The sequence below is a fragment of the Schistocerca americana genome, chromosome 11 (genome assembly GCF_021461395.2).
Source record: "Schistocerca americana isolate TAMUIC-IGC-003095 chromosome 11, iqSchAmer2.1, whole genome shotgun sequence".
NCBI lineage: Eukaryota > Metazoa > Arthropoda > Insecta > Orthoptera > Acrididae > Schistocerca > Schistocerca americana.
The window spans coordinates 93,696,971-93,717,693 of NC_060129.1; positions in this window are offsets into that span (position 1 = coordinate 93,696,971).

The following is a 20,723-nucleotide window of genomic DNA, read 5'->3' on the forward strand; positions in this document are numbered from 1 at the left end:
CAGAGCTAGCAGAGAGCTGCAAATTCCACAATCAACTGTATGGAGTGTCCTACGAAAAAGGTTAGTTATGAAACCTTATCGTCTGAAATTGGTTCAAGCACTGTCTGCAGCTGATAAGATTAAAAGAATCGATTTCTGTGATTTTATCCTTGCTCAAATGGAAACAGAAGAATCTTTCGTTTCAAAGATTGTGTTTAGTGATGAAGCAACTTTCCACACTAACGGGAAAGTCAACCGTCACAATGTCTGTATATGGGGCACTGAGAATCCGCGGGAAACAACTCAGTATGAACGTGACTCGCCTAAGCTGAACGTTTTCTGTGCCATTTCAGCCAATAAAGTTTTTGGTCCCTTTTTCTTCGAAGGTGCTACTGTAACTGGACTACAGTATCTGGAGATGTCAGAGAATTGGCTGTTCCCTCAGCTCGAACAAGAAGCACAACAATTCATATTTCAGCAGGATGGAGCGCCACCACATTGGCACTGATCTGTCCGTAACTACCTGAACGTCAACTACCCGAGGCGATGGATCGGCCGGCAGGCAGCCCGTGACAGAGCACTTCATCACTGGCCTCCAAGAAGCCCTGATCTTACCCCCTGCGATTTTTTCTTAAGGGGGTATGTTAAGGATATGGTGTTTCGGCCACCTCTCCCAGCCAGCATTGATGATCTGAAACGAGAAATAACAGCAGCTATCCAAACTGTTACGCCTGATATGCTACAGAGAGTGTGGAACGAGTTGGAGTATCGGGTTGATATTGCTCGTGTGTCTGGAGGGGGCCATATTGAACATCTCTGAACTTGTTTTTGAGTGAAAAAAAACCTTTTTGAATACTCTTTGTAATGATGTATAACAGAAGGTTATATTATGTTTCTTTCATTAAATACACATTTTTAAAGTTGTGGTATTCTTTTTGAATCACCCTGTATATGCATACACCACGATATAGGATGACAGCCAAAAGCAATTGCAGGATAAAAATTTATTAAAATTTCTTCTTGACCAAGGTTTCGGTACATATAAATATACCTTCATCAGAAGTAAAAAATCCTGAACAGGAAGACACTCATTAGAAAAGCCATAGCATTGGCATTTTTGATGTTTGTTGGTTGTGATTTTCGATGTGTATGTGTGGTTAATTGACTAGTATGTTTTTATTCACAACGACAGATGGTTTCGTTTTATTATAACATTTTGGTTGTTTTCGCTAGTATGTATTTCACCGCCTACGTTACGCGAGATTCTCGCGCATTACACTAGTGCCGTCTCTCGTTAGATGTTCCATAGCGCAAGCTTTATCTGTTTGACACTAGGAAACAGGTAAATTGGTTCTATATTTTCTATTTTACATAAATGATTTTAAATGGCCTGATACGTTTTATTTATTATGACAGAAAGTTTGAATTAACACAACTTTTAATAATTTTTGATGCGCTTATGTATGTATTCACGGATTTTAATATGCGCGAGTGTCTGGCACATACAAGTGCCCTCTCTCGGCGAAACCATCTGCCCTAGTGCTTTCACACTCTTGTCTCGATAGTTCATAGGCGAAGTAATGGTGGTAAAATGTTCGCTTTGACCCTGTGCCCATAGTCATGATGCACAAATGGAGAAGATGCCTCAATTATTGACGACGCCTTTGGCACAATTGTTTTATTAATCTCCATTACATGATGTAATTTCAGTAAGTAACTAAAGATTTTGTGCCTGTATTACTTTGGTAATTTCACTGTTACTTAAGCTTTTGTTTCTCACTTGTAATGCTATGGCTTTTATAATGAGTGTCTTCCTGTTCAGGATTTTTTACTTCTGATGAAGGTATATTTATATGTACCGAAACCTTGGTCAAGAAGAAATTTTAATAAATTTTTATCCTGCAACTGCTTTTGGCTGTCATCCTATATCGTGAAGAATTTCAACAGTTGCTGTTGCAGCCATGTTTAAAATCTTGGTATATGCATACAATTACAAAGACGTGCAATTTAAAAAATGCTGCGAAAAGAGTTGTGGACCGAACGTTCCGTTACAAATGGGAACGGAGTTTCTCACAGCGAAATTCTTGTGACACACGCTCTCGGTGTTCTTGCCGCGTTAGATCTGAATAGCAAATTTATCCAGCCGACTGCAGCCGTGCTGCGAAAGAAGGTGTCGATGTCGGCATGCCGAAAACGTAAACAAATGTCCAATATCCTCCGCAGTCTCTCAACGCTAAGACAACAGCCGCCGTGCCGGTATAAGTTACTGCTGGACGTTCTCGTCTCTACGGCCTGTCTTTTCACAGAACTGATGTCCCTTAGTTTTAAGTGAATACACATAATGTAGCTAATTTTGGCTAATAGCGATCGTAGTTTATTTACGACGCTATGGCAGCATGAAAACGGTGGTCAGATTGAACAGTAACTACGACATACTTACCTTAATTAAGAGGTAGCTCATTTTCGTTTACTTTGGCGTTTTTAACACATGAAACATGATCATGTGATTGTTTTCATTTCGAAAGAAGTGCTGTCTGGTACGTCAGTTAAGTACGATACATGGAAATGAGATGCTTTAAGTTTATCTTGTTCTCACCGTGAAGACTGGTTAGTCCAAAGACTGTGTTTAGGTATTCATTTTCTGTGAATTACCTCTCATTTTGAGTAAAGACGTCCATATGACTGATTTCGGTTACGTTCCTGTAGAGCCTACAATACGCTGTTGCGACCCTCAGTTGCTAAAATTCCTATGTTTCACACTATCTACTCGTCCTACACCTTTGGTCAAACGTTTTTTTCCTAATACTGTATAACGGTGCTCGATGGCCAACCTCGCTTAACCAGCACTGCTGAAATTATTCATTTTTTTACGTACGTTACATATACGTTGTTGGAGGACTCCCAACCCGGTCGTCCGCCTGTATTCCGCGATGTCACTGAAGGCCAGCACGCTATCCACAAAATCACGAAACTAGTACCATAGTTGCATATTGTCGCATTACTGATTGTGAGTACATTCACAAATCCAGATGGTAGTGACGTAGAAGCTGCGTTGACTTTTACGTTAATTCTCCGTCTCTTGCAGCCGTAAGACCTTTGTCGCTCCCTCAGCGAATGATTGTTGCCGCTAGCGCCGTGGAAAGCTGGAATTTTAAACTCTCCCGCGAATAATGGCGGTGGTGTGAAGTGAATGTAAACGATTAAAAAATTTACACGCAAGAGTTCGTTATCAAAATAAGAGTGAATCCTTGCTTGGCTCAGCGACGTAATGTTTAAAATTTTCTCATAGCAGAACCTCGCATAGTCCTCCAGTTGCGAAGTGCGTGTCCATTCAAACCCGTGAATCACAGCCCTAGTCGCTGGCCAGTTGTACCACTGTAACGCATCTGGACTGTGCTGTTTCGCACTCCACACATTCACGGCCTTCTGTCACAGTTGCCTCCAGCTGATATTATCCTAAACTCCTGAGAATCAGGATATTGTGTGAGAAAATCTTCCGGAAAACAGGTACAGAAATCGTAAAAGCATAACGCCAAAACTTTTTTTATCCACGCCAGTTAACGCATGTGATACTGTTATATTATGCTCACCTGGGTCACACGCATTGTGGAGAATGGGCGAAGCGATAAGACGACGTGGAACGTATGTACACTCCAGGGCTCCTAACACATAGAAGGGCTACAATAATTCCTATCGCATCAAGGTAAAACCTTAATCATATACGTAAAACTGGCGGATACGTTGTCACCAGCCATCGATTGTGAAGATGTAATAAAGGAAGTTGACAGCATCGTCTGTTCCGTATTGATGGGGATTTTAAGAACAGTGTGAGACACGGTTTCGCTTCCTGCCAATGTTTTCAACTGCTGGCCTTCTGTTTCGACAGATTGCATTCGTGCCTCCAAACAGACAAAAAGAAAAGATCTAGCGAGGGCCTTTACACACTGCACGTGAGAGGAAGGGGACCGCATTAATGTTAACAATTAATTGATTGGAAAAGGCTATAAAAAGATAAAAAACCATGTGTCACCGTTATTATTCTGTCGTCCATCTGGGCAGCATCGATCGCGGGAACGAAAGCCACCAAAGCATTATTTTACGGTGCCTGACTGCGTTATAACCCGCTCGTTTGCGTGGTGAAACTGTGGACACACATCTCCCTTACCTTGGACCGTAGAGACACACACATATAGACGGCGCATGCCTCTATCACTGCCGTGTTGATGTTTGCAAACAAATGGATTAGACAATTAAGTATCTGTAGCTGGAATTAAGCACTCCTTTTTACAACTGAAGTACTAGTTCTGCTAGTGTCACACATGAAGTAATTCAGTTAACCTTAGTTCCCTAAGACTCGCATTCTTAATGCTATACGTATCCCTGTCCATTTGGCTACGCGAAATGACAGCAAGCGTCTCAAACACTGTCCCGACAATTCCGTATTTTGAAGAACGACAGAATTACTCATTCGATGAATTCCTGCTCTTGTTGGACTTGGCTCATGAACCTGGCCGCTTCCACGAAAGATCAAATGTTTCCTGGTCATTTCCTCATCAGTATGCGTGATAAGTTTTACAGTACTTTATAGATGAAATAACATCCGTAATGTCTGCTTAATCCAGTACAGATACCGACAGCATATCGAGATAAGAGGCGTGATGTACCAGAAAATGTTACTGGTGGAGGACACTAATATAGTGAGTTACAGATTAAGATCATGTCGACCGACGTTCATCCCCTCTTTCAACGCTTGAAAGGATTTTTAACAATTTTGCTCCGTAGCTTGTGCAAGCAGTAATTTGGCTTGAAATTCTCCCTTTTGAAAGAACGTGTCCAAACATTCCTCAGTACTCCGTCACTGTGTATAATGTAACGACTTTGGTTTCATGTGTGTTTGTAATGGTCGGCAAGTACCTGCTTCTTAAGCAGTGCCGACAACTCACCGCCGTCTACCCAGCCCTGAAAACGCACATTCAGATGTAGACACCTACTTTAGAAAATTTTCTAACGTTCTATACACCGCGGCAGACCTCGTTCCATGATACACAATCGTGTCGTCATAACATGGGCACTCGCGTCTTACTCTGCAACGCCACATATGCCGCCCCTACGATCGACAAGAGCTTAGGCCTTATACTCTTCTATCTAACATGATGCATTTAGTATTCCAAAAGATTCGTCCTGTTATCAAGTTTATGATTTTAAACAGAGTACCTTTTTGTTCTGCTACTGCTGTAAAAACTCTTAAAACGTATCAGTGGCGTAGAACTAACCAATCTTTTGGCGCACCAGTTACCATCGCTTTGTTTTCTGCCCCCACAATCGAATTGTGCAACCTCTGTCACCAAAGTGTTAACGTTGTAGTTCCAGCCTTCTGGGCAAAGTAGTGCTGTGATTTCTTAAACCTCCGACCATGTATCAAATCCGTATCAGAGTTGCCTTGATAATGACAGAGAAGAAATTTGCGATTAATAGGTACTTGTACGAAACTTGGTGTCCGGTCTCCGACATGTCTGAATAGTCCATACTAGAAAGCTGTATTAGAAATTTGCGCGAATCGTATCTGTACCTAGTCTTTGAAACCATGTTCCAATTATGGCAAACAAATTCGGCCGATTGTTCTGTGGTCTTTCGACGCTAAGACAACAGTCGCTGTTGCGACATCTGATCTGTGAGGCCTCTCTGAAGACAGAAAATGTAAAACCTTTTTATGATGCAAAAAAATATCTGTATTCCTCGGTTTTGCGTAGATAACAGTATTATAAATATTTTCGTCAAAAACACTGGTTTGAAATATTATAGTTAAATGAGCCATGTACAAAACGAGGGAAAATGTTGGAAATATGGCGCGCTTCTCAGAATTAACTGTTCCCTTCGCTTCAGTTGCGTAACATATATTCAAGTCTCGGGGGCGTCCCTTGCTGATACACTGTGGTGACGTCACAACAACGACACTCGCGACTCATTCACTGCGAAAGATCCTGCACTGTCGCATATGCTTCCCCTGTAACCGAGTGTGTCTGGCCTGACATTCTTCTTACTACACTAATACACTGAGTACTCGTAAGTCTCGTGCGTTTATGATGAAACATTTTTTTTTTTTACGTTTTGTTGTAATGTATGTCTAATACACTTTGAAAACGCAAACGGCGGAGATCTTTGCGATCGGTTTTATCTCTCTTGGTTATGGCGTCCAAGTATATAATTATTTATCGCTTTATCTCCTGATTCAGCAAAAGGATCGCACGAGTCGTGTAGTCGACATGTTTACATCGCTGTGACATCTTCTTTCCCGAAATGGTGCTGTGGTCTCCTCCACATTACGGTCATATATAAGAACAGGCCCGTACTCGTATTGTTGACAATGTGGAAACGCGTAAAGTTATCATTTTTATAGCCCCCTGTCAAGGATGCTGTGCATTCTCCATCGAATTTGAATAGTGCATACCAAGAAGCTGTGTGAGAAATAGGTGCGCAACCTATATCTACACTCTTATCAAAACCAAGCCCCAAAAAGGCTTCCAAAAATGTAACTTAATGTGAACAACGTTATTTCATGCGGTCTGAAGCTATCGGTATGAAGGTATATGACTGTTGCATTGGACAGGGAGTTATTTTTTGTATGCATTCCACCAAAAGAATTTCGCTTAATGTTTTATTAAATGGAAAAATACAGACACGGTTATGTCTACATCTATATCTACATCCATACTCCGCAAGCCACCTGACGGTGTGTGGGGGAGGGCACCTTGAGTACCTCTATCGGTTCTCCCTTCTATTCCAGGCTCGTATTGTTCACGGAAAGAAAGATTGTCGGTATGCCTCTGTGTGGGCTCTAATCTCTCTGATTTTATCCTCATGGTCTGCTTGACTCGGTGAGCTGGCCAGATTGGCCGAGAGGATCTACGCGCTTCAGTCTGGAACCGCGCGACCGCTACGGTCTCAAGTTCGAATCCTGCATCGGGCATGGATGTGTGTGATGTCCTTAGGTTAGTTAGGTTTAAGTAGTTTTGTCTAGGGGACTGATGACCTGAGATGTTAAGTCCCATAGTGCTCAGAGCCATTTGACTCCTTGGTGAAGGTATGTTCTCGAAACTTCAACAAAAGCCCGTACCGAGCTAATGAGTTTATCTATCATCTCCGTAACGCTTTCGCGATTACTAAATGATCCTGTAACGAAGAGCGCTGCTCTCCGTTGGATCTTCTCTATATCTTCTATCAACGCTATCTGGTACGGATCCCACACCAGTTAGCAGTATTCAAGCAGTGGGCGAACAAGTGTACTGTAACCTACTTCGCCGGCCGTTGGTGGCCAAGCGGTTCTAGGCGCTTCAGTCCGGAACCGCGCGGCTGCTACGGTTGCAGGTTCGAATCCTACCTCGGGCATGGATGTGTGTGATGTCCTTAGGTTAGTTAGGTTTAAGTAGTTCTAAGTTCTAGGGGACTGATGACCTGAGATGTTAAATCCCGTAGTGCTCAGAGCCATTTGAACCATCCGTAACCTACTTCCTTTGTTTTCGGACTGCATTTTCTTATGATTCTTCCAATGAATCTCAGTCTGGCATCTGCTTTACCGACGATTCATTTTATATGGTCATTCCATTTTACATTAAACTAATTAACCTAAGGACATCACACACATTCATGCCCGAGGCAGTATTCGAACCTGCGACCGTAGCGGTCGCTCGGTTCCAGACCGTAGCGTCCAGAACCGCACGGCCACTCCGGCAGCTCGCACCGGCCAGACCGACGTCGTGGGTTGACTCCTGTTGGTCTCGTGTCGGCCGCGAAGCCACTACCCCTCGCTATACGGCGCGGCCCACTGGACTCGCGTGGCGACCTCACATGCGCCGACGCTCAAGACGGACAAGTCATCTTGGAGCTCATAGCGCCCTTTAAATCCACATGAACAGGCAACTTTTCCCCTTTCCCACCAGAGGGAGACACAAAAGCTACGATTGCCACAGCGGCGCCACCGCTAGAAAAGGACAGAGACTGCTTTACACTACTCGCTGCGGCGCGCTCTTCAAACCAGCAACTTTTTTCCACGGCTTGTACATGTTGAGCACTTCACGTCTTACAACATCTTTGTCGAAATTATCTCAATTGGTTACAGCCCTCTCACGAGTGCGATATTTCCTGGCGATCTGAAAAGTGGGCTTCCACCGGTCTCAGTGGATAATTTTCCTTCATTGGCAATCCGCTGAACGGTTCTCAAGCCAACGCCTGTCGCTTCTGCAGTGCGTTCCTGAGATCTGACGACGTCTGTGATAGGTCCACCGCTCTCTGCTCCGCGCTTGAAAAAAACATGTATCCTGTGCATAACGTCCCTCACCTGTTTATGGAGAGTTTGTCGTTTACCACCATCATCAGCCATGACAAGTTGCAACAACGCACTCGCCAAGACATTCACAGCAGACCGCTCAGAAAACTGCTGAACACACATTGGCTGTGAGCGGATGCGTGACGTCAGGTGCGTAGAACGAGCCATAAATAGACCGCAGTCGTTCATGGTTCCAACTATACAGAGTGTTCATTTATATTGGAGACATTGAAATATCCGAAAATCTACACATCGGATCAAACATGTTGTTGTTGTTGTTGTTGTTGTTGTTGTGGTCTTCAGTCCTGAGACTGGTTTGATGCAGCTCTCCATGCTAATCTATCCTGTGCAAGCTTCTTCATCTCCCAGTACCTACTGCAACCTACATCCTTCTGAAACTGCTTAGTGTATTCATCTCTTGGTCTCCCTCTACGATTTTTACCCTCCACGCTCCCCTCCAATACAAAATTGGTGATCCCTTGATGCCTCAGAACATGTCCTACCAACCGATCCCTTCTTCTGGTCAAGTTGCGCCACAAACTTCTCTTCTCCCCAATCCTATTCAATACTTCCTCATTAGTTATGTGATCTACCCATGTAATCTTCAGCATTCTTCTGTAGCACCACATTTCGAAAGCTTCTATTCTCTTTTTGTCCAAACTATTTACCGTCCATGTTTCACTTCCATACATGGCTACACTCCATACAAATACTTTCAGAAATGACTTCCTGACACTTAAATCTATACTCGATGTTAACAAATTTCTCTTCTTGAGAAACGCTTTCCTTGCCATTGCCAGTCTACATTTTATATCCTCTCTACTACTCCCCAAATAGCAAAACTCCTTTACTACTTTAAGTGTCTCATTTACTAATCTAATACCCTTAACATCACCCGACTTAATTCGACTACATTCCATTATCCTCGTTTTGCTTTTGTTGATGTTCATCTTACATCCTCCCTTCAAGACACCATCCATCCCGTTCAACTGCTCTTCCAAGTCCTTTGCTGTCTCTGACAGAATTACAATGTCATCGGCGAACCTCAAAGTTTTTATTTCTTCTCCATGGATTTTAATACCTACTCCGAATTTTTCTTTTGTTTCCTTCACTGCTTGCTCAATATACAGATTGAATAGCATCGGGGAGAGGCTACAACCCTGTCTCACTCCCTTCCCAACCACTGCTTCCCTTTCATGTCCCTCGACTCTTATAACTGCCATCTGGTTTCTGTACAAATTGTAAATAGCCTTTCGCTCCCTGTATTTTACCCCTGCCACCTTTAGAATTTGAAAGAGCGTATTCCAATCAACATTGTCAAAAGCTTTCTCTAAGTCTACAAATGTTAGAAACGTAGGTTTGCCTTTCCTTAATCTTTCTTCTAAGATAAGTCGTAAGGTCAGTATTGCCTCACGTGTTCCAGTATTTCTAGGGAATCCAAACCGATCTTCCCTGAGGTCGGCTTCTACTAGTTTTTCCATTCGTCTGTAAAGAATTCGTGTTAGTATTTTGCAGCTGTGGCTTATTAAACTGATTGTTCGGTAATTTTCACATCTGTCGACACCTGCTTTCTTTGGGATTGGAATTATTATATTCTTCTTGAAGTATGAGGGTATTTCGCCTGTCTCATACATCTTGCTCACCAGATGGTAGAGTTTTGTCAGGACTGGCTCTCCCAAGGCTGTCAGTAGTTCCAATGGAATGTTGTCGACTCAGGTCTTTCAGTGACTGGTTTGTAAGACTGGTTTGTAAGGTTGAAGAAATTCACAGAATTGCATCCAGTACGGTAATAGATTTTCCAAGTTCATATCCAGGTTCAACGCCGTGCATTCGAGACGAAATGTGTCTCAGCACTTTCTGCCTGGAAAACGCTTTGAAGTTCTGAACAATCCCCTGGTCCAGTGGCTGGCTACGTGCACTTGGATTTGGCGGCAAGGAGATTGTATTCATATTTTTTAGTGCAGCATTTCAGTGGGAAGTGGCATTATCCAAAAACTTGCTTACCTTCTTTGTCTGTCCATCCTCCCATCAAATGCCAGCAACCAGTCAGTCAGTTATTGCTCAAATCATCCGAGAGCATGTTCAGTTTACTCAAGTCAGTACCCTTAGCGGTGTCGGCAGTAATTAAAGGCTCGTCACATTCGCCTGTTTCATTAACACGCAGTAGAGCAGTGAGTCGTTCTTTTGAAATTTTACTTCCTGAACAGTTTTCACCTTTAGCAGCCACGTTTTACTCTGTAGAGTTCTGAAGGAAAGACCAATCTTGTCACAGTTGAAAACACCTCTTTCTTCATAACCCTCACAAATTCCTGTTATCCTTTTTTGCCAGTCTGACACGGTGTTTTCGTCCACTGGACTGGACTCGCCACACACGGTTAGAGAAGAGATGATGTGTCTAACCCTAAATTTGTCAAGCCACCCTACAGATGCCTTAAAATCGTTAAGACCCAACTCCTTGGCGATTCCGAGTGCTTTTTCGCGGATCAGAAGTCCACAAACTGGAAAACTGGAGAGGTATTGCTGCGAGCGCGTCAGAACCATTCGGCTGCCGACTTTTAAGCCTGCTGTGTTGGGGAAACCGCGCTTACTGGTGAGGTCATCGTTCCCAGTCCACGATTTCAGAATGCCACTTTTGTATCTTAAAATGTCACTAATCGGTGTTTTTCCAGGTCTGGATGGACTTTTAAGTGCGCTTTTGGCCGCTATTGGGTACTATTTTTAAGTCTCTTTTGAATGAAGTGTTAAGGTAGAGTAGTGCAGACCTCGTTCAAAATGCGAAAAATTGTTTTAATCTTGAAACGCCCTGGACCGGCTTCCCCTGATAGCTTTCGCCCAGTTACTTTGTTAAACTTTGATTATAAGACTGAAGTGAGGATGTCGCCTCTGATGGAGATGATCGTTGCCAAACATCAAGCTGCGTATCTGGTCGTACCATTCTTACTCCTATAGTCGAGTGTCGTGACCTGGTTTCGGTTGCTGCTGTAACGATCGTCCCTCGTGTCCTTGATTTCCTAGGCATTGATGAGGCATTTGGTCGTGTTAATCACGACCTCCTGCTTCGGATTCTGGAGGCAGTTGGTTTTACTGCTGACACACGGCGAGTGCTCTCAACTTTGTTTACAGGTATTTCAGCGTCGGTGGTTGTTAATGGCCAACTGACACCCCCCATAAATATCCGTCGGGGAGTGCCCCAAGGAAGCCCGCTTTCAATGACTTTGTGTTGTCTCTGGAGCCCCTACTTCGGAGCTTAGCATCCCAGTTGACAGGTTGGACGCTTTCCGGAGGGACTATAGGTGTTGGTGCATACGTAGATGATGTGATGGTTCTACTCCGCAATTCTGCAGAGATACCTCGACGGAAGGCTGTAAGGGAAGATTATTGTCGGAGTTCAGGTGCACTACTTAATGAAGGTAAATGCAGGCTTCTTAGCGAGGTTTTGAAGACGCAGTTGTTCCATGGGCTACTGCGGTGGATCGGCATACGTCTCTCGTTATCATAATTGATCGTTGTCCACTCAAAGCGGCGACGCTCAACCTGAAGTCTGATACGGAAAAAATTCAGGGCGCGATACTAGAGCATGAAAGGCGTTCTCTTACTCTGGTCCAGAAAGTCCGAATACTGGATACATACGTTTTATGCAAAACTTATTACGTGGCACAAGTTTATCCGCTTCCCTCGATGATGGCGAATAAACTACAGCTACTGTCTGGTCGTTTCTTATGCAACAGACAATCTTTCGCCTACGGTATGAAATGGTTACAAAGCCTCGTTCTTTTGGGGGGGTTGGGCCTGGCTGACATACGACGGAAGACGCACATGCTATATGTGCGACGCACTGTTTTAATGATAACTCAAGAAACTCACACATTCACGTCTCGTTTGTAAAAGTTAAACGAATAATTTAATAACAAGGGTTCTGTTCTCAAGCCTGTAATTGATGTAGACGACAGAGAATTGTACTGAATAATTGTTATTCAAGAAAGAACATCTCAGGTAAACGGGAAGTGGTCCAACGATATGCACTTGAAATACAGACAAAAATTACCCTCATCAAATGCAGAAATGTTTTTTTTTTTTTTTTTGAGAGCGTTACGATAATGGTAGCCACATCCACGAACTAAACTGTAATCAAAGATAAGCGATACAGGATATACTCACCAGCTCAAAACAGTTCAGAGTCCAAGATGATGATCTACAGATTATCAGGCACGATTCAAAGGATAGTAACTCATACTCTGTCTATCCTCAGTTACGTAAACGAGTGGAAAAAGCAGCAGTCCCACTCTGGAGCACGTTCAGACCTCTCGACACATAAAGTCCGTTGAGAAGTTTGAGTATGGGAGGGGCCATACAGCGCCCAGAATCAAACACCTGCATCATCGAATACCGCTCGTTACCACATCCACGTTTCTCTCCTTCCAGAACTCGCTCCATTAAGCTCTTCGCTCGAAATGTCCCGATCTCCACTTGACTCCCGTAGTGCTCCGCAACTGTCCCCTCTTCGATTGGCCGAAAGATGTACAAAAATACATCATTATTTGACTCAAATTCGCCACTTGCCGGACTAAATTAATACACTGTAGCGCCAAAGAAACTGGTGTAGGTACGTGTATTCAAATATAGAGATATGTAAACGGGTACAATACGGCGCTTCGGTCGGCAACGTCCGTATAAGAAAACAAGTATCTGGCGGAGTTGTTACATCGGTTACTGCCGCTACAACGGCAGGTTATCAAGATTTAAGTGAGTTAGGACGTGGTGTTATAGATGGCGCACGAGCGATGGGACACAGCATATCCGATGTAGCGATGAAGTGGGGCTTTTCCCGTACGACCATTTCACGAGTTTACCGTGATAATCAGGAATCCAGTAAAGCATCAAATCTCCGACATGGACGAGTCCGGAAAAAAGATTTTGCAAGAACGGGACCAACGACGACTGAAAAGAATCGTTCAACGAGATAGAATTGCAAGGCTTCCGCAAATTGCTGCAGATTTCAATGCTGGGCCAGCAACAACTGTCAACGTGCGAACCATTGAACGAAACATCATCGATGTGAGCTTTCAGAATCGAAAGCCCACTCGAGTACCCCTGATGACTGCACGACACAATGATTTACGCCTCGCCTGGGCCCGTCAACACCGACTTGGTCAATTCCAGCAGCACAATGCGGCACCCCACACGTCCGGAATTGCTACAGAGTGGCTCGAGGAGCACTCTTCTGAGTTTAAACACTTCCGCTGGCCACCAGATTGACGAGACACGAACATTACTGAGCATATGCTGGATGCCTTGCAACGTACTGTTCAGAAGAGATCTCAACCCGTCCTACTGTTAAGAATTTATGGACAGCCCAGCAAGTTTCAGCCGGCCGGAGTGGCCGAGCGGTTCTAGGCGCTACAGTCTGGAACCGCGCGACCGCTACGGTCGCAGGTTCGAATCCTGCCTCGGGCATGAATGTGTGTGGTGTCCTTAGGTTAGTTAGGTTTAGGTAGTTCTAAGTTCTAGGTGACTGATGACGTCAGAAGTTAAGTCTCATAGTCCTCAGAGCCATTTGAACCATTTTTTGCCAGATTCATGATTTCAGTTCCCTCCAGCACTACTTGAGACATTAGTCCAGTCAATGCCACGTCGTGCTGCGGTTCTTCTGCGTGTTACCAGTTTGGCTCTTCAGTGTATATTACAACAATATTCGATATAGAAATGTAATAAACATTCGGTCACACTCAGACCATTCACAATGCCCGGGATTATCCGAGCGGTCTAAGGCGCTGCAGTCATGGACTGTGCGGCTGGTCCCGGCGGAGGTTCGAGTCCTCCCTCGGGCATGGGTGTGTGTGTGTGTTTGTCCTTAGGATAATTTAGTTTAAGTACTGTGTAAGCTTAGGGACTGATGACCTTAGCAGTTAAGTCCCATAAGATTTCACACACATTTGGACCATTCAATATAAACAAAGGTTTGTAGAGACATAAGTAATCCAGTGTTGTTGCGCAAGTACTTTCCCGATATATGACAACAGATTGTCGTTGGATATTTTTGAAACAATTATTTAGACCTCTTTGTGAGAAGAGTCTTTTGGCAGCATTTTACAAAGTTGGTGCCAGCTAACACATCCGTCTGATCACTTCCTACATTACCACTGTGTTGTATTTGTTATTGTAGCTCCGTTACGGGATACGAGGCAAGAATCGGTGACGTACCTCGAATTACCTGCAGGTGTGGGGAATTTCATCTGTGAGGGGACGCATGTTTTTTCCTCTGCGTTTCGCTCGCTTTTAAGCGGCGGCTGCACTGGCCGAGACAGGCCAAGTCTGGGACCTTCCCGGAAGGAGGCGAGGGCAGTGAGTGAAAGCGGCAGAGGGCCCCACGGTCGCACACGGTCCGCCTCTGAAGTTTCCCGCGCTCCGCGACGGCCAGACAATGAAATTTCGGGAATACGTTTGTCCGGGTAAGATATTTAAGTGATTAATCCTGCAAGCTCACACGTTGATGCAAGTGTGAGATAAGCCATTGCGAATGTGAAGTGCTGATACATCAACGACCGGTGTAACCGCCAGAATGTTAAATGCAAGCGTGAAAACGTGCATTCGTTGTGTTGTACAGGTGCGGGACGCCAGTTTGTGGGCTGGAGTTGCATGCCTGCTGCACCTGCTCGGTCAGTGCAGGGACGGTTGACGCTATCTGTGGATAACGCCGCCGTTGCATCCCGCAGGTGTAGGTCCAGTGTGTTGAGCACGCAGACGAGCTGGTCGGAGGTGCTCGACTGCCGCCTCCTAAGCAGCACCCAGCCGTCAGCAGTGCAGGGGCAGAACCAGCCGTCATAGGGAAACGGAACAGTCCTCCATCTTGCTCTCGCTCCAGGCCTCTGAAGTCGCAAATGGCGGTGGTTTGTGGAAAGTGCCGTACAGGGCGTCTGGCTCGGAGCTGTCCTCGAAGTAGCCGACGTCTGACGGTTAGGCTGGCCGCAAGGTGAGACGCAGGCCCGTGAGGTGACGCAGGGTGACTCACGGTGAGTTTTTGCGAACCACACAAGTGAATGGTGCTGCCTCCGCAAGTTAGAGCGCAGCGTGACGTGACGCAGTTGCTGCGCTCGGTGACCCTGCGGACCGCAGTCTCCTGTACGCAGTTTACTGCGAGGCTCACGGTGCTTCTGGCTGTTGGTAGTTCGAAATGGAGGAAAAGCTAACTGAAGGCGTACGTGTTCGCAAAGTTCTGTATGATACAAGCCATGAAGATTACTTGAAAACGAAGCTGAAAGAAAGCTGAGAAGTGGGAGGAAGTGGCCAAGGAAACGGACACACGAAATGGCAAGTTGCATTGTAATTCGTTGTTAACATTCGACATTGACATTGTTAAAACTCTGTAGCAATTTTTCGTGATGTGCTCTGTCCTGGTTAAATGTTTATCAAAAAAAAAAAAAAAAATGCCTAGGTTCCTCACAATATCATTCCTTACTAGCGTGTAGCCCTCCATATCTACCAGTGAAAACGGAATAGATGGATTTAACCACGTTTTTGATATCAATATAGAACGAAACTATCGTCCGAGTACATCTCTATATATACAAATTTTATAATGGGGAAACATAGTTACGAAAAATCGTCAAAAATTACATGCATATAGGATATATAAAATATATTAAAGAAATAGGTACCTAAAAACCATCCTGTATTAGAATGCAACGTTGTGTCAAAATTTCAGAGCAATCGGTCAAGAGCTTTCGGAGGTTAGTACCTATACACAAACGAACAGAACATTTTTATATATAGAGATACATGTTCATCATAATAGCTTACCTTAAAAACCCATCTAGTTTCTCCTTGGTTCCAATGGGCCTTGTAGCGTTGCATCCCTGTCTGTCAATTTCAGTCTTGATGAGACCATGCACTTCTTGGAATTGATCACGTTTTAATCTAAAATAGTTCGTGAATTTTTCATCATCAAGTTCCTTAGTTAAAGTGAATTCCCCATGACCTAGTCTTCTTTTCATGTACGCACTTTTTTCTGCGTTTTGTTTCATCAATACGATGATGATGATGATGATGAGCGTTTGCCGTCATTGGCCGGGAGGCCCCTCGCGGGGCAGGTCCGGCCGCCATATCGCAGGTCTTATTACATTCGGCGCCACATTGGGCGACCTGCACGCCGGATGGGGATGAAATGATGATGAACACAACACAACACCCAGTCCCTGAGCGGAGAAAATCTCCGACCCAGCCGGGAATCGAACCCGGGCCCAGAGGACGGCAATCCGTCACGCTGACCACTCAGCTACTGGGGCGGACATCAATACGATGTAACACACCGTTTCGAACTCAAACTCAGAATCGGAATCCGATTCTGAACTTACATCTATTAACACAGCAGAAGTAGTCGCCATCTCTGCCAGAGCCAAAGTTCCTCAGCAAACTGCGTATTGAAACTGCGATCCAGCTTGCGATGACTGTCGCCGTGACTCACGCTGCCGTGAGGAATTCGGCGTGAGCCCCCCTGCGCCACCTCACGGGCCTGCGCCTCTCCTCAGCGCCAGCTGCTGCTCAGATTATTGCCGCAGCTGCAGTGCGAGCCAGCAGAGCCGCACGCCGAACGGCGAGTCTAATACGGCCGCCCGGAGCGCCGTCTTCCTCCAGCCGCACATTCCCGTGGCCGCCGCTGCCAGCAGTCAGCCACGCACAGTGGCTGCATCCCCGGCACGCTTTTCTGCAGCATCGCAGCTTCTCGCCGTCCTCTTACGAGACCTCGTACAAACTCACTGACGTGTCGATAATGGCGCCTTTATCGCCTTAAAAGTATTCTTCCCTGACGTCGACCCACCACCTCTTGTATGGACGACACTAAACCAAACCTGAGTCACATCCTCATAGTGGGCTACTACCGCCACTCTTATGCGATTGGCGTGGAATTTGAACAGACGTCATCTTTCAAATGTATAAACACTCGCACTAACTTTCCTTTCTGTCCCACAACTCCTTCTCGGCGTTGGGACTTTTTCGTTCTGTGTACAGTAATTTCGCAGTAAGAAAGCAGTTTGCAGCACACATGCGTGACTCGCCGTCGCCAAGATCGCGCTCTGAACTCCACACTTGTTCTGCAGGAGAAGACCTTCCAGCACTTTTATTACGACGTACAGTTTCATTCGTCCCAGTACAAGTTCCAATCGACGCATTACTGGACATTGCTTTATCAAGAAAAATGTTTAATTCCACGCCGTCTGTTATTTCTGAAAATTATAAATAGTTGTCACGATACACCTCGCGTAACGTTCTATTACAATTAAAATCAATTGGACTGTAGAGAAACAAAACTTGTCGTAATCCATGTCTCCAATATCCCACGCATCCACACCAATCAGGCGAATCACGAGTGAGTGTGCCAAAGTTAAATACGAGTATATCGAGAAAGAATACCAGCGCCGTGACTCTTTCGTGGAGAACGAGACTGAATCAGTAGTGATAGGTACTGATTTGAAAAGTAGTGATGAAGACAATTATCTGGAATCAAAGAACACCACAGCTAGGGAAGTGGATGGCAGCTCGACGGAAACCTGCACAGCAACAGAAAAAGCTGATACGGTTGATGAACTTCCGACTTTGACTTGAGCAGCTACACAGTAACGAATTACTGTAATACGTACGTACGCCTCATTTAATTTTATTTCTTAGACTGCTATAATTTACTTTGGCTTCACTTTACAACAAGAGGCTGAGTATTACACATTGAGGAAATGTGCGGTGCCAGTACGGCTGCCGTGTGGAGTGCTGTGTGCCCGCTCGCTCCCTGGCATGCCCACACATTTCAGTAAACAGACGGACACCAGCGCACTCGCCGTGTGTTGTGCAGCAGGCAGCTCACTGTAGCGCACTCGCCTGTAACACTGTCAGTGGCGCTTTGCGAGCCTTTCGTTCAGCACATATTTGAATCACCCTATCAAAGTCTAGCGGCCTTGCCAAAGTATGTTCAGTTGGCGCGGTCCCCAGATCTGAGAGACGTTGCTGGTGTGTGGTGGGTCTGACACAGTCTTTAACACGAGCCGGAGTGCTCACAGACCTTAATGCTTCAGCTACAGCCATGGAAGAGGGTACGAGATGCGCACAGCTACACATACATTCGGAAATGAACTTGGAATTTTAAGCTCGTGCAACTTATTCGAGAGGTCTAATTGTTTCAAAGGAAGTATAAGCAGTTGGCACTCTGATAGTTTTCAAATATTTAACTTCTTCCTCTACATCTGTCCTGACATTGTTATGGTATTCATTGATAAATAACTTGCTTGCCTCGGTGAACTGATCGTCACTCACCTTTGTGTATTTCTATAAAAACCCAAATGCTTCATCTGTAATCTTCACTGTTTCACAATGGATTTTCAAGTTATACACTAGACTGTCAATTACGACATGAAAACCTTTTATCCTGAATAAATCCTCTGAATTTTCACCTGTCAATTCGTACCTGGCTTCTTCACGAGATGGGTTTCTGTTCTTAGTGCGTACCTCCGAAAATTTAGGACCGGTATTAATTGCGCTGGCAACAACTTTAGATTCGGGGAGAAAGGTGTCCCAATTAAAAGTTACGTAATAAGCACTCAAGGCGTCGTGTCTCAATGCCCGTGGTAGTATTTCGAGCTCGTGGTAATTTGAGTCTGTAGTCAGCGTGTGCCATCAACTTTACCCAACTCGATGTCACGATTAATCACTTGAAAGATCTTCCGTAACCTAAAGAACCCTCTGCCACAGAGTGTTTTTCAGCTGACAGATTCAACTCGACTTTCCGGGGTTTCAGCAGCAACGGCAGCCTCACCCACGTCGGCTGCAACCGGCGCCACAGCTTCAAGCCGAGCACGCCAGACGTGGAGTACGGACAAGTCCCAGCACTCTGTTCCAGAGTGTCCCATCGTCGTGGACAGCAACTGAACAGCTCGTATAGAAGCTGAACCACTCCGAGAATCGTATCTGCTTCGTGACAGCTCTCACTTGCAATAGCAACTCCTGTTTTCTGGTTACAATCTACGAATTCCAAAGCCATTCATTTATTTCTTGTATATACTCATAAATTTCCTTACTGAAACAAATATAACGCAGGATGAATGTCGCCTGTTCCCCATCATTTGAATCAGGAGCTGCATCGACAATAATTGAGTAATACTTCACATTTCCCCTCTGTTTCAAGATGACAGTCCTGAGTCCTGACGCAATGGGCGCAACTAGAAATCATTTGACAGATAACGCACTTGTAGCGCTTTCCAGCTCTTGTGCGTCTCTGACCTGCTAATGTATTTGCGATAAGTGAATCGTAGTGATTCAAGAACACTAATATTCCGAGGAAATTTCCATTATGTGGACCTCCAATTTTCTGAGATCAGTCTCTGAAAGCCAAACTTCTTTGACCAAGAAATAATTTTACATCAAGTAACGCAAAGCTTCCCATGTAAGATGGCTCTTCTGAAAACGAACAAAAGAAGAACATTACCTGTTTACTTCCCACCATTAGCTTGGTCACTGTACCTGTTTTATTTCATTTCATTTCTTCACTTTTAGGGTTCTTCCAGGACAACAGATACACGGTAAAAATCGCTCGAAACGGAATCACACGGGACTAAAATAATTTTCCAAATTGGGCAAGTTTCCGGATTACACAAAACTCACTAGGCTACATAAAATTTGTCACGTATCATGCATAAAGGTATAAATTTATGAACGTATTTACGCAGTATGTGCACTCCTGCACAATAGATGTTTGTTTACTGTATATTGTACAATAGAACAGTAGACTATTACACTAATTGATAAATTATACGGCATTTTTGTATTTTTACTCCAACTTTAAATTCTTGTATTGTTGTATCTAATACACAGTATTCCTATGTTTATCTCCTTTACAATTCACTTATTTGTCACATATCAAGGAGGGAAATTGTACGAATTTCCTTTTCAAAATCGTTTACTCTACGCAATGTTTTGCACTGTACTGTAGTTCCAACAGCGTAGGAGTATTTGTGTGTACTGTAACTTGCATAACATTCTTCGAAATTAATTTTTCTAGGGACATAATTTTGCTCCTTTTCTTCATGCAGATCATCTTCTGTGTTCCGGATTCCTGTTAAATTTGTTGCTGACGTAAATGTGGAGTGAGTTGACAGAAAGTCATAACTTCGAATGTTGTCATCTGCACCACAAGAAACGTTTCACATTTTAATAAATTAACCAATTACTGCTACATTTCCTTGAGTTTCGATGGCCATAAATGCGTCTTGTTCTTAAGCTCCAAACCCCGCTTTCCTGAAGCACTTGATAACAGTTTTGGACTTCATTTCCCTTACTGCCAAGCCAATCCAATTTACTCCATCCAGGACAGATACTGGCCGTGCCAGAGCAAATACACTTTCTGCTTCTTCAGCACAAAGAATACGAGATTGCATCTACA